Consider the following 16,563-nt stretch of genomic DNA (forward strand, 5'->3'; position numbering starts at 1 on the left):
GAAGACGTGAACTAATCATATAAAGATGTGAACTATTGGTGTGAAATCACATGACAATGTGAACTAGATAATTGACTCTAGTGCAAGTGGGAGACTGAAGGAAATATGCCCTAGAGGCAATAATAAAGTTGTTATTTATATTTCCTTATATCATGATAAATGTTTATTATTCATGCTAGAATTGTATTAACCGGAAACTTAGTACATGTGTGGATACATAAACAAATAGAGTGTCCCTAGTATGCCTCTACTTGACTAGCTCGTTAATCAAAGATAGTTAAGTTTCCTAGCCATAGACATGTGTTGTCATTTGATGAACGGGATCACATCATTAGAGAATGATGTGATGGACAAGACCCATCCATTAGCTTAGCACTATGATCGTTTAGTTTATTGCTATTTCTTTCTTCATGACTTATATATGTTCCTCAGACTATGAGATTATGCAACTCCCGAATACCGTAGGAACACCTTGTGTTCTATCAAATGTCACAATGTAACTGGGTGATTATAAATATGCTCTACAGGTGTCTCCGATGGTGTTTGTTGAGTTGGCATAGATCGAGATTAGGATTTGTCACTCCGTGTATCGGAGAGGTATCTCTGGGCCCTCTCGGTAATTCTCATCACTATAAGCCTTGCAAGCAATGCAACTAATAAGTTAGTTGCGGGATGATGCATTACAGAATGAGTAAAGAGACTTGACGGTAACGAGATTGAACTAGGTATGATGATACCGACGATCGAATCTCAGGCAAGTAACATACCGATGACAAAGGGAACAACGTATGTTGTTATGCAGTTTGACCGATAAAGATCTTCATAGAATATGTAGGATCCAATATGAGCATCCAGGTTCCGCTATTGGTTATTGATCAGAGATGTGTCTCGGTCATGTCTACATAGTTCTCGAACCCGTAGGGTCCGCACGCTTAACGTTCGATGACGATTTGTATTATGAGTTATGTGATTTGATGACCGAAGTTTATTCGAAGTCCCGGATGAGATCACGGACATGACGAGGAGTCTCGAAATGGTCGAGAGTTAAAGATTCATATATTGGAAAGCTATATTTGGACATCGGAAAGGTTCCGAGTGATTCGGGTATTTTTCGGAGAACCGGGGAGTTACGGAATTCACCGAGGGAAGTATTGGGCCTTATTAGGCTTTAGTGGAAAGGAGAGAAGGGCCACAAGGGGAGGCAGCGCGCCACCCATGGGCTGGTCTGAATTGGACTAGGAGGGGGCGGTGCCCCCCTCTTTCCTCCTCCCTCTCCCTCTCCTTCCTTCTTCTCCTATTTGGACTAGGAAAGGGGGAAACCTACTCCTACTAGGAGTAGGAATCCCCCCTTTGGTCGTTCCCCCTGAGGCTGTCCCTCCTCCTCCTCTCCTCCTTTATATACGGGGGAGGGGGCACCAATAGACACACAAGTTGATTTCTAAGCCGTGTGCGGTGCCCCCCTCCACAGATTTCCACCTTGGTCATATTATCGTAGTGCTTAGGCGAAGCCCTACATCGGTAACTTCATCATCACCGTCAACACGTTGTCATGCTGAAGAAACTCTCCCTTGGCCTCTGCTAGATCTAGAGGTCGGGGGACTTTACCGAGCTGAACGTGTGCAGATCGCGGAGGTGCCATGCGTTCGGTACTTGATTAGTTGGATCGCGAAGACGTTCGACTACATCAACCGCATTACTCAACGCTTCCGCTTTCTGTCTATGAGGGTACATAGACACACTCTCCCCTCTTGTTTCTATGCATCTCCTAGATAGATCCTGCGTGATCGTAGGATTTTTTTTGAAATACTGCATTCCCCAACATATTTTACCTGTATTCATGATTAGTTAGTTGGACTTTTTGTTGGTTGGGTTTGGCTTTGATGATCATCTATGTTGCCACAATGTTTGGAGTGTTAAAATTCCTCTTAAGATCATAATCAGTATGTGGCAGGCCATTCATTGGTGCCTTCCCACAGCGGATCAGATTCGCCAACGTAATGGTCCTTGGACCAATTGTTGTAAACTTTGCTGGGCTAGGGAGGACACTAATAACCCACAAGTATAAGGGATCGCAACGGTTTTCGAGGGAAGAGTATTCAGCCCAAATTTATAGATTCGACACAAGGAGGGCCAAAGAATATTTGCAAGTATTAGCAGTTGAGTTGTCAATTCAACACCACCTAGAGATTAATTATCTGCAGCAAAGTGATCAGTAGCTTAGTAATATGATAGTTTTGATAGTAGTAGTAACAGCAATAGTAACAGTACCAGTGGTAGCATTGATTTTGTAGTAGTTGAAACAGTAACAACAACAGTAGTAACTTAGCAAGAACAATATGTAGGAAATTCGTAGGCATTGGATCGGTTGATTCGTTGAATGATATTCATCATATAATAGTCATAACCTAGGGCGATACAAAACTAGCTTCAGTTCATAAATATAATGTAGGCATGTATTCCGTAAATAGCCATACATGCTTATGGAAGGAACTTGCATGACATCTTTTCTTCTATCCTCCCGTGGCAGTGGGGTCCATAAGGAAGCTAAGGGATATTAAGGCCTCCTTTTAATAGATAACCAGAACAAAGAATTAACACATAGTGAATACATGAAGTCCTCAAACTACGGTCATCACCGGAAAATATCCCGACTACTGTCACTCCGGGGTTTATGGATCATAACACGCAGTAGGTGAATATGACTTGCAAGATCGGATCTAGAACATAGATATAATGATGATAACATAAAAGGTTTAGATATGAAATCATGGCACCCGGGCCCAAAGTGACAAGCATTAAGAATGGCAAAGTCATAACAACATCAATCTCATAACATAATGGATACTCGGATCAAGCCCTAACAAAACTAACTCGATTACATGATGAATCTCATCTAACTCCTCACCGACCAGTGAGCCTACACTACTGCAGGATACTGTTGACGCGACACTACGATCAGAGACCCTTTGCCGAAATTGTGTGCGATGCAATAATCGCAAACGGTGGTGTAAAAAACCTGTCAAAAAAGGTGCAAAACGTTTGCGATGGCAGAGCCATCGAACACGGTTCAGATTTTAGTTGCATGTGCGATGCAGGGCACACGGTTAATCCATTCCAACTGTTTGCGATGAGGCAGAACAACAGAAATGGGCAGCTATATCATTGTGTGTGCGATGCAGGACACACGGTTAATCCATTCGAACTGTTTGCGATGAGGTAGAACAACAGAAATGGGCAGCCATATCAATGTGCGTGCGATATACGGCATACGGTTCACTCGGATGAACTGTTTTCGATTAGGGAACACATCAGAAATGGTTCAACTTAACAAGATGTGTGTGATATGCGGCATACAATTCACATGGATGAACTGTTTGTGATGAGCCAAAAGAACACAAACGAGTCGTGTAAACAAGATGTGTGTGATACATGGCAAATAGCCAACTCAGATGAACTGTTTGTGATGAGAAATTACAATACAGACGGTCAATACAGTTAGTTCGTGTGCAATTCTGTGTGTACAAAAAACTTTGAAAAATGCAAATTAGTTGGTTGTGGTGGCTATGAGTATCACACACGATGCGTCTGCGAGTACTCATGTGCGATGATTAGTATGTTACACATACATTTCCTTATGTTAACATGTGTGTGAATTTGCAATATGGACAGTTAATATGCAAATGCCTTCTGGACATCGGGCACACGCTTAAACTCAATGAAGTGTGTACGATACTAATACTTTCCATGAAAATTTATGAACTTGGGTAACATCATTTGATTAACATATATATATATATACATAAACACTATTCTGATCACGGGATCAGAATAATATTCTGATCACAACCTGACCTGCCCTGCTAGTAGTACGTTGAACTTCCCTGTGAACTAGGTTGAACTTCCACCAACATTGCCGAAATGGGGCTTGCGATATACCGTTGGAAAGCTATGCACACCAATATCATGACCCAACTTAAATTTTTGGCAAAATATAAGCGGTTTAAGAGCAGTTTTGAAAACCATTTTTTCTTCGCACAAAAAACGTGAATCGTATTTTCGATCGCATTTCTAAACCGTTTATTGGAATGAGGCATATAATATGGCGTTGGAAAGCTGCTGCAAAACCGCTCCTTCCACATGTTGAAAGTTTTCTCTAATTCCCTATGGTTAAAGAGTAATTTGAAAAAATGTAAAATTTTGTAAGCCGAACAGCTGAGTTCGTTTTTTCGATGTCATTTTTAAACGGCTAATCCAATGGAGGCATATGATATGGCGTTGGAAAGCTTATGAAAATGCGCTACTTTTTCATCTTGAAAGTTTTTTTTTCTAATTTTGAATGGTTTAAGAGTAATTTAGAAAATGGTCCAAGTCCTACCGAGTTCGTATTTTCGAGCTAATTTTTTAACCGTGCGTCCGAATGCAGCAAATGATATGGCGTTGGAAAGCTTGAACAAATGCGAAACTTTTTGGTATGTATTGTTTCTCCCAATTCTTTACGGTTTTAAGTCAGTTTCGAAAATGGCGAAAAATGTATTTTCGTCGTAATTTATACAAAGTTTATCAGAATTGGACAAACAATATACCGTTGAAAAGCTACGGAAAATGCGAAACTTATTCATGTTGATGGTTTTCTCTGATTCTTAGCCGTTTTCAAGTAATTGCTAAAACGGCGGGATCATACGTTCTGCTTCTATCATGACACAGATTCTTCGAAAATGCACCGCGTGAAGAACCTGAACTTCTCAGCATATCTACCTGAACTTCACTCTGTTTTCGACGTGCTTTTTTTTGCTCGCAGATGTCCATCCACTAATCGTAGTTCTCCATCCACTCCCCGGAATTCAGCGGGTGATATACCGATGGAAAGCTGTTGTAAACATGCAACTTTCCCGTGTTGATCATTTTTTCATACTCGCGATGGTTTTAGAAGTTTTTCATCTGAAATTCATTCAGCGTAGTAGTTGAACTTCCTGCTGTTTTCATGTTGAACTTTTGTGACGTATTTTCATTTGTAATTTCCTCATACATTCGTCAATGTCACATAAATGATATTTATTTTGTACAAACCTCTCTCACAATAAATTTTTCAACTTTCTCCGACCGAGTTACACGCGTGAACTTCCCTCTGTAGGAACCCGACCTTTGGGCTATCTTCTCAACCGTGTCTCCCCGCGCAATTTTTTTTGGTTACTCATGTTCTATGTGATGTAAGTATAATCTACAAACGGTTTTTAGAAACTAAATGCATGTTTTAAATAGGAATCTCGCTCATTGGCGGATTTGCTCTCGGGTCGTGATGAAACATGTCTGTGTTGCAATTTTACTGCCTGAGTTGTTCGACCTGAACTTCTCCCAGTGCTAGGTTGAACTTCCGCCAACATTGCCCAAATGGGGCTTGCGATATACCGCTGGAAAGCTATGGACACCAGTATCATGACCCAAGTTGAATTTTTGGCAAATTGTAAGCGGTTTAAGAGCAGTTTTGAAAACCGTTTTTTCATCATATAAAAAACGTGAATCGTATTTTTGATCACATTTCTAAATCATTTATCAGAATGAGGCAAATAATATGGCGTTGGAAAGCTGCTATAAATCCGCTCCTTCCACATGTTGAAAGTTTTCTCTAATTCCTTATGGTTAAATAGTAATTTGGAAAATCGTAAAATTTCGCAAACCGAACAGCAGAGTTCGTATTTTCGATGTCATTTCTAAACGGCTAAGCCAATTGAGGGAAATGATATGGAGTTGGAAAGCTTATGAAAATGCTCTACTTTTACATATAGAAAGTTTTTTCTAATTTTAAACGGTTTAAGAGTAATTTATAAAATGGTACAAGTTCCACCGAGCTCGTATTTACGATCTATTTTTTAACCGTATGTCTGAATGCAGCAAATGATATGGCGTTGGAAAGCTTGAAGAAATACGATTTTTTTGGTATATATTGTTTCTCCCAATTTCTTACTGTTTTAAGTCAATTTTAAAAATGGCTAAAAACGTATTTTCGCCGTAATTTCTACAAACTTTACCGGAATGGGGCAAATAATATACCGTTGAAAAGCTAAGGAAAATGCGAAACTTCTTCATGTTGATGGTTTTCTGTGATTCTTAGCCGTTTTCAAGTAATTTCGAAAATGGAGAGATCATTTGTTCTGCCTTTATCATGAAACAGATTTTTCGAAAATGCACCACGTGAAGAACCTGAACTTCTCGGCATGTCTACTTGAACTTCACTCTGTTTTTCACGTGTTTTTTTGCTCGTAGATCTTCATCCACTGCTCGTAACTCTCCATCCACTCACCGAAATTGAGCAAGTGATATACCAATGGAAAGTTGTTGTAAACACACAACTTTCCCGTGTTGATCATTTTTTCATACTCGCGACAATTTTAAAAGTTTTTCATCTGATATTCATTCAGTGTAGTAGGTGAACTTCCTGTTGTTTTCACGTTGAACTTCTGTGGCGTATTTTTCATTTGTAATTTTCTCATCAATTCGTCATTGTTACACAAATGATATTTCTTTTGTACAAACCTCTCTCACAATAATTTTTTTAACTTTCTCCGACGAAAGACTTGAACTTATAACAACAAAATTTTAGCCTTTGATTTTTTATTCTTTTTTTAAAACAAAATGACACAGTGTAGTACGTGAACTTCTGGCAGTTATCAATCTGAACTTCTCTCGGTTACGTGAATATTCTGAGTTTTTTTATGAATTTTTATTCTGATTTTTAATCCTTTTTATGAATATTGAAGTTTTATTTTTAAAAGTTGAATTTCTTGTTATTTTATTTTTGAACTTCTTGTTTCCATTCTTTAATAACGAGGAAAAATCTGAGTTATCTATAATCACCGAACTTCTCCATCTTTTTAATATGGACATCCTGGTTTTATTTCATAATTTTATTTTATGAAATTTTGAAGCACTCTAGTTTTAAAGTTGAACTTCTTGTTATTTTGTTTTTGAACTTCTTGTTTCCATTCTTTAATAACGACGAAAATCTGAGTTTTCTATAATCATCGAACTTCTCCATCTTTTTAATATGGACTTCCTGGTTTTTTCCTTAATCCTTTTTATGAATAAAAATATTTTAAGACACCAAAACAACATTTGTTATGTGTGTTTTTGCGTTGGTTTGGACATCAACCCGCGTCATCTTCAGAAATTGAACTTCTCCTTTCCTTTTTGTTTTCTGTCAACGTTGGTTTACACGTTGAACCGCGTCATCTTTAGAAATTGAACTTCTCCCTTTCTTTTTTTCTTGCATGTTTAAATTTATTTTGAACTTGCTGAGATAACACACTTGACCTTGTCGAACACAATATTTTGACCTTCACAAAACATAAATTAAAGCCAAAATTTTGACCTACAGAGCATGTACAATTTTCTCCACTTTTTCAAGAATAAATGCTGAATTGCCCCGTTAGTTTGACATGAACTTCTGCTGCCCATTTTCAAACGTCAGTTTGATTTTTCTTTTTCAAAAACATATTGAGCTTTTTATTATGTTTTGTGGCAAGTAGCACGATCATTTTTGTGTTCCTATAGAAAAGCATTTGTGTTCGTCCTACTACTAGTTTTTCACTCGACCTATGGAGAGAGGGCAACGTCAGCACATGAGACTATGGAGAGAAAGAAAGAGCTTCAGCCACACATCGGCACATGCCCAAAAGCTACGTGCACACCGGAGTCGGAGTAGGAGATCGCTGTTGGCTTTGGGTAGCTGGCTGCAGGAGTTGAACGGCGTCGAGGGGCTGCAACGAACTGCTGCACCGCCTGCTCGAGCCACCTCCGCGCGACCTCCCATTAAGTTCTGTGCAATTCAATCAGTCGAGAAGGTTTAGGTTCAGTTAACAAAACTGCAGAAAGAAGAGAAGAAATGCATCAGTTCTGTACAGAAGAAACACGAAATCCGGCAACCACTAGTCGAGGTCGGCAACATCCGCTACTAGATCTTATTCCTTTCTTATGCCTCACTGAATTTCACATGTCCAAATGGACTTCACTACACTGTCTCATCTTCATCATACTCCTTGTACATCTAAACCCAAAAGGCTAATCGACCATAACAGCGGTGTGTTGTCACCGGAAACAGAGGAGGCAGAGTGGTGTGTCCTTGTCGTCACTGCAACACACACAATGAGGCATTTTAGTCAAGTTAAAATACCCCTTTAGTACCCTGCTAGCCATGTTTGTAGCGAACACTGCACCCTACTAAATTGGTTCATCAACACATTAGCCTGCTGACCTACTATTTTTATTGTACAGATTCATAAGCATCACCTACTATTTTTTTCAATGCACAAATTTGGTTAATTAACACATTGGCTGCTGAAAATCAAACATTTGGACTGTAGTGGCGCCATATAATTCAGAAAGTAAGATTTTGTTTAAGATGTGTGCACACACACGACAACTTGCCATGACAGTGGAAGATGAGTTGCACTAGCATTAATCAAGTTGGCCTGATGAAAATTGACACAGTGGAGCAGCCATGCTAATCACTGCTAAAAATTGTTAGCCATACTAATTACTAAATGGTCAAGCACAGTCGACCATGTGCAGCCGTACTATTTCTTTAGTGGAATATAAACACAAGCACTTAGAGGCATACTTTTGGTTCTTACTGGATGACCTACAGAGCATGTAGAGAAAGATCTAGGGAAAGGACTAATCAATATTGAGATTGAGCGACCGTCTCAACAATAAATCCAAAAGTGGCAGCAACATATATATCGCGACGCTGCACCTCAAGGGAGACCACACCCTCGTGTTGAATAGCATCCCAGCAACAGCAAGATCATCACCAGCTCAAAGACCGACTATCTTCCTCCTAAATGGCGACAAGCACCAGGATCAACACCTACAGGAAAGAGGTGGACGATCAGAGGCATAACAACAAGCTCAGCTTCATAGCTCAATTTTCTTCCCATGGACCGCTATTTGAAATCAAGACAACTATGTTTATAGCTTCAAAGATAGCTTCAAGCAATCCCCTTGAAATGAAAGTGAACCAAGTAGTAGTAACACTCCAACACCCCACCAACGCCAAACAATTCCTAACCTTTTTAGTACTAACCAAAACCAATTTTATTTTTTTCTCTGTTCATTTTTTATCAGTAAGACACATTCTTCCCAAAATCCAATGACTGAACTCTCCAGACTATAATCTTTGAACTTCCAAAGAATTCCTAATCTATTTAGTACTGACCCAAAAATACGTACTTATTTTAGGTGCATGGAAATGGAGAAGTTCACACTTATATTGCAAAATAATCTTTTTTTAGAGTGGACACTTATAAGACGTGGAGCATCAGACAAAAAATGCCAATGGTTTGTGGCTCCTTGAACTACAACAAGAATCAAACATGGGGATGAATCTACATGAGATATTTTTGTAGCATGTTCAGTACATGGAGATCCCAGTATACATAAATATTTTCAGGCAAATGGCAACTCGCGACATGTGGAAACAAAAACAAAGTCATAGCTGAATGCATGCCACCTTGTTAGCCACATACACAGGCGAGCTGAAGTAGCTAACAAATTAGAACTTTGAATGACAAAAAGTTAGCAGGAAATTGTTCTCACAATAATTCTCCCTTACCGGATTCGGCAGAAGTTGAACTGGATGGTGGGGAGCAGGATCCGGGGTGCTGTGTTCATGAACGACCGTCGGCTCCATCGTTGAACGGCCCAGGGCTGCATAGTTGAACGGTTCCGGGCTGCATTGGGAGAACTCAGGGTGGTGATGCAGATCTAGTCAGGGAGAGGGTGCTCTCCACTGCCCTGAAGAAAATGCGCGGAAGTAAAAAACACACACGCAGGGATACATGCAGCCAGACGTCCACCCACACAAAATTTCAGTAACAATGACAACATCCAAAAGCAATTTGCTGAATCATGTTGCTGCAACTTCTCTAAGAAACAGAGTGTCCAGTGATCATGTGAGTATACAGGGGAAGTTGGACTGTTCCACACCTCGTCCCTCCTAGAGCTGGTCGATCGACATTTGAAGATAGAATCAGTGATCTTCTGAACATAAACCAGAGTACGTAATTTCTAGCAAGATGAAAACAGCAAATGCTTCACATTGCTCTGGATCCATTGCCCATTCAGGCGAGTGTTCATTCAGAACTTCAGATTATTAGATCAAAAATGTGAAAAATAATAATAACAAGCTAATTGATCGATTGGTTACGTACTGGTAGGCTGGCAGCTGAGCTCCTTCTTGTTGGAGTAGAGCCCGCAAGGACGGTTGCAGAACGTGACCTCATGCCCGGCGCGGCGGACGTACGGCAGGTACTCATCGACGACGAGCTGGTGGTGCCGCTCATAGAACCTGAGACGGCAGCACCGCCCCGACGCCCGCCACGTCGTCTTCTCCTCCACCACCGCCGACCACGACATGGTGACGCCCTTGAAGTCGTCTGCCACCTCCTGCCCCTCCCGGAGGCTGAGCACGAAGCTGTGGCCCTCTGCAGCGCCCTCCGCGCGGAGCTCCCGCGCCTCCCGCGAGCACACCGCGCTCAGGTACAATAGCAACTTCGCGTACGCGTCGCTCGACTTCACGTTGCCCGAACAAAGTACATGGGCGGGCTTGAGCACGGGATGCAGGCGAAGCTTGGGGGCATGGTTGCGGCGGCGGGATGGGGGACGGTGCGGCGGCGGGTTGCGGGATGCATGGCGGCGCGCCGACGGGATGCGGGGCGGCGGCGGTGGATCGGGAGAAGTTCTTCGACGGCGACACGCTGCCGTGAGGAGGAGTGTGCAGAGGGGATCAGGAGAGGGTAGGGGAGGGAGTCGTGGGAAGTGGATGGGGTGGGTTTTTTTCTTTAACTGATCGGGTGGGTTTCTCGGGAGTTCAGGAACGCCTCTTCGGGCCTATATAGGGCATGCCGTGATCCAAATAGTTATTCTAATCCTGGGATTAGAATAGTGCTACTCTCTCTCTCTCTATATATATATAGTGGTTACACTATTCAACAAAAGGAGGATCTTTGTAACACAGTTTTGACAACCATATGGTCCATATCTACATACTTAACATAGTAACAACTATCACATTTTAAGAGGCTAAGGGCCAACAACCATATGGTCCATATCCACATACTTAACATATATAGTAACATCTAGCATACTTTAAGAGGCTGAGGGCCAGCAACCACAACTATCCATTGGAAGCAGCTTGATCATGGTGACTCGGCATCTCGTCAATGAAAAGGAAGAGCCCTCCTGTGCCTTGGTAGAGCATGAGTAGAATAGTGTTTCCAATTTTCCAATATGGATGCATTCCACGAGAAGCGAGAACTTGTTAATTTGAATGGTTCCATTTCTGCGGGAAATGCAGTACCTTGCAATCACTTTGGCATTATTAGCAGGCACAAGTGTAATTCGACCACGCCAAGAAATTGATCCAGGAACTGCTACAGGAGGCAATTTCTGTTGACATGTAGAATAAAAACCAATTGTAACATATCGTTGAAGATATATATAGTTTATGAGCATCAACATTAAAATAAGACTTTTTACCAGTGTTTTGTGCACACAATTGGTCTTATTCAGTGTGTGCACCATAGGTCTAATTAATCCCATCCAAAATCCAGCATTCATACGTTATGTTATCTCTGTCAGATTATCAACAAAGTTTATGACATTCTTCAAGTCCTTCTAGTGAAATTTGGTACGCTTAGTAACATACATATCGTTCACCTGCTTAAAAGGTGGAAAGATATTATTTATTCAAACATGGCAGACGAATATATAGTGCACATAAATTGGTAAATAGAATTTGTTGCTACCTAGGAACGGAGTCAGAATATGATATCACAATTGGTCCTTCTAGTGAATTTGTTGGGGAAGTAAACATCCATGTTAATTAGACCAGGCTGTAGTGCACGCACTAGAATTTCATTGCCAACTTTCAGTTCATAACACTTAGACATTTTTCTCCAAAGGTCCGCATTAAAATAGGAGTGACCACCTTTATCAAGTATTACGCTAACCTTGATTGTAAATCCATGTTGCGTTGTCAATATGACATCATGGGAGTCATCAACAAAGTAAAGCCAAAGATTTCCTTCTACTCATGTTCTTGCAAAGCAAGGGATGTACTGCTTGAAATGAAAATTAAGATCGTAAATTAGATATATTGAAATAACAGAGCAAAATGCAAATATGGGAGTAACTGATAGAACAGATCAATATATAGATGAAAGCAAAGTACAAACATATAGAATTAAAAATAGATAATGTAGCAAAGATTTGATGCAAATATACAGATAATGTAGCAACATACGGTATATGTTCACAAATTTAGGCCATGCCGACCGTGGTAGGTTGAGATTGAACATACCGAGCACTCCCTGAAGTCATCCGGAATGGTGAGATAGAACTTCGTTTCCGACTGGCCATGACCACAGTTGCCCGATCTATGCTCACACTGTGGACACATGAATGAACATCCACGAATCAGCCAGAAGAAAAATGATTCCACGGCGATTTCCGCCGGTTGATTAACATCGACGGACGGACTGGAATAAGAGATGAGTGAATATTTTGCTAAGTTCATTACCTTCTCCCACGAGAAAAATCCCCGGCCCAATCCGTAGGAAACCCCAGTCGACTAGAGTCTAGAATGTCGGTGCAGATAGGCGGTGGAAAGCGGCAGGGGCAAAATCCCGTGCCGTTTGCAGCACGACCTACGTCCGCCACCAACATCCATCGAGCTTAGGGTGCAGAGTTGCGGAGGAGTCCGCGGTGAGTGAGTGGGGATGAAGTGGGCGAGGGTTTTCTTTTTTCCTTTTGCTTGTGTGAGTGAACACACACGGTTCGCAGAGGCAATAGAGATGAATCGTGTGCGATAGTAAATCCCCGAGATTGAATGGGAATCCAAATTTCCTTTGTCCTTCATCCATGAGTTTTTTCCTATGATGAACATAAACCCTACTAATCACCGTGTTCAAATTTGACACTTTTCCGGGTTCATTTACAATATTTAGGGCATTATGTGCATTTTGTAGGCATTAATGCACATAATTCAAATTCAAACAATTGGTGCTTTAAAAGGTGCACAAGAACGGTCTGGAAAAACCATACTCGTGGTATTTAGTAATTTCTCAAGCCTTTTACAAGGAATGGGCAGAGATTTCAATGGAATGTGTGGCAATAGTCAACCACAAATGCATCATTTACTGGGTTATCAATTATAGAACAATGAGATACGTGCTTGAAAAACATGACACCTGGCATGGTGCCATGGTATGGCCTCACCGTGCCCTGGTTAAAAGCTGAGAAGGTTTGATTTATGTTGTCATGCACGCCCTTCATAAATTGAACCATCACCGAGGAAGTTCAATGCTTTCGAGAGGGAAATCACCAAGATTGAAGGGGAACCCAAATTTCCGTCCTAGTTTGTCATTCAGTTTTTTTCCAACGATCAACATACCGCCTCAAATGCAACGTGTTCAAATTTGACATTTTTCTGAACTCATTTACCATATATAGGGGATTATGTGCATTTTCTAGGCATTAATTATGCACATAATTAAAATTCGAACAATCGGTGCATGAAAAGGTGCACAAGAACGGTCTGAAAAACCAAGTACATTTTCATGCCTTTTACAAAGAATGGGTAGATATTCCAAGGAAATGTGTGGCAATAGTCAACCATAGACGCATCGTTTACTGGGTTAACAACTACACAAAAATGAAATACATGCTTGGAAAACATGATGCCTAGTGTGGTGCCATGGTATGGCCTCACCGTGCCCTGGTAAAAATGTCGTCATGCACGCCTTTCATAAATCAAACCATCACCAAGGAAGTTTCATGGTTTCGAGGGGGAAATCACCAAGATTGAAGAGGGATCCAAATTTCCTTTGTCCTTTGTCCACGAGTTTTTTCCATGATGAACATACAACCTGAAAATCACCGTGTTCAAATTTGGCACTTTTCCGGGTTCATTTGCCATATTTAGGGGATTATGTGCATTTGCTAGGCATTAATGCACATAATTCAAGTTCAAACAATCGGTGCATGAAAGGGTGCACAAGAACGGCCTGGAAAACCATGCTCGTGCCATTTAGTAAATTCTCATGCCTTTTACAAGAAATGTACATATATTTCGATGAAATGTGTGGCAATAGTCAACCACAAATGTTTGTTTGTTGGGTTTTCAACTATAGAAAAAATGAAATAAATGCTTGAAAAACATGACGCCGGCATGGTGCCATGGTATGACCTCACCATGCCCTGGTAAAAATGTGATAAGGTTTGGCTTATGTCGTCATGCACACCCTTCATAAATCGAACCATCACCAAGGAAGTTGCATGCTTTCGAGAAGGAAATCCCCAAGATTGAAGGGGAATCCAAATTTCCGTCCTATTTTGTCATTCAGTTTTTTTCCAACGATCAACATACCGCCTCAAATGCAACGTGTTCAAATTTGACATTTTTCTGGGCTTGTTTACCATATTTATGGGATTATGTGCATTTTGTAGGCATTAATGGACATAATTCAAATTCAAACAATCTGTGCATGAAAAGGTGCACAAGAACAGTCTGGAAAAGCATGCTCGCATTATTTAGTACATTCTCATGCCTTTTACAAGGAATGGGCAAATATTTCAAGGAAATGTATGGAAATAGATAACCATAAATGCGTCATTTACTGGGTTAACAACTATACAAAAATGAAACACATGGTTGGAAAACATGACGCCTGGCGTGGTGCCATCGTATGGCCTCACCATGCCCTGGTAAAAATTGGAGAATGTTTTCATTATGTCATGATGCATGCCTTTCATAAATCGAACCATCACCGAAGAAGTTTCATGGTTTCGAGGGGGAAATCACCAAGATTGAAGGGGGATCCAAATTTCCTTCGTCCTTTGTCCATGAGTTTTTTTATGATGAACATACAACCTACAAATCACCGTGTTCAAATTTGGCACTTTTCCGGGTTCATTTGCCATATTTAGGGGATTATGTGCATTTCAGAGGCATTAATGCACATAATTCAAGTTCAAACAATCGGTGCATGAAATGGTGCACAAGAACGGCCTGGAAAACCATGCTCGTGACATTTAGTAAATTCTCATGCCTTTTACAAGGAAGGGACAGATATTTCGATGAAATGTGTGGCAATAGTCAACCAAAAACATTTGTTTATTGGGTTTTCAACTATAGAAAAAATGAAATAAATGCTTGAAAAACATGAAGCCTAGCATGGTGTGCCATGATATGACCTCAGCATGCCCTGGTAAAAATTTGAGAAGGTTTGGCTTATGTCATCATGCACGCCCTTCATAAATCGAACCATCACCGAGGAAGTTCCATGCTTTCGAGAGGGAAATCACCAAGATTGAAGGGGAATCCAAATTTTCTTCGTTCTTTGCCCTGGAGTTTTTTCTACGTCGAACATACACCCTGCAAATCACCGTGTGCAAATTTGGCGTTTTTGGGCTCATTTACCATATTTAGGGGATTATGTGCATTTTCTAGGCATTTAGCGCATATAAATCTAATCCAGCTACAGGTGCACGGGTGTGATGCGAGGGACGTGGATTGCCGTTCGATCGGCGCATCCTATGGTGCACACGTGTGATCCGCGTGGCTGGGGTTCCGGCCAATCAGAATGCAACACATAGTAGGCTCAGCGCACACTGTTTCCGGAAGCGACGGAGATAAACCGTGTGCGATAATGAATGAGAAAAATTGTAAGGGAAGCCAAATTTCTATTGTCGTTTGTCGTTGAGCTCTTGAATACCACCGCACTGTACGGCTTCCCGTCCCCTCCATCCCAGATCTCTCTCCAGGAGTCGTCCATGACACCGCGGCGCACAATAACTGGTAAGGAAGCAATGGCATCCCGACGCGCCGCCTTCCTCACCGCCTGCGACCACACACATGGTAAGGAAGCGATGGCATCTTGCCGCGCCGAGTTCATCACCGGCGGCGGCCAGACAGTTACATGGGCGGACTTTGGGGCTGCCATGGCCGAATGGGTGGTGTAGGCGGCCAAAGCCGCATAGAAGGAGCAGAAAAGGAAGAAAGCAGTCAAGAAAAGAGAGTCCCGCCGCCGCAAGAAAAAAGAGGCCGCACGCCGTGGTGAGGAGAGCTTGGCAGAGATCGAAGCACGGTGGGCTGCCGCCTACAAGGTCGGGAAGGAGAACGCCGACATCTGGCTAGCATGCCCTGATGACAGCATGTGAGAAGTAGTTTAAGTTTGTAGTATTAGAGCAAATTACTAGTAGTACTTTAAGTTTGTAGTATTAACGTACAATGTCGGTAAGAGCATCCTTTGAGGGCTTTGAGCGTTGAATAGCATGTGTTCCCATGTGCATTTTTTGCGTTAATCATTAGAAGATCACAAAACACACGGTTTCTATGCCGTACCCGTCTACATTTTTTTGCGTTAATGGTCCATAAGTCAGTTACCTATGCGATGTTTCCTAATAAACCAGGCATACCATTGACTAAAAAAATCAACTACACGTCTACATTTTTTTGGAGACGAGATCTGCCAACTTTCTTTTTTCTCGCACACGAGTATTTTACGC

Source organism: Triticum urartu, chromosome 6 (assembly GCF_003073215.2).
Source record: "Triticum urartu cultivar G1812 chromosome 6, Tu2.1, whole genome shotgun sequence".
Taxonomy (NCBI): domain Eukaryota; kingdom Viridiplantae; phylum Streptophyta; class Magnoliopsida; order Poales; family Poaceae; genus Triticum; species Triticum urartu.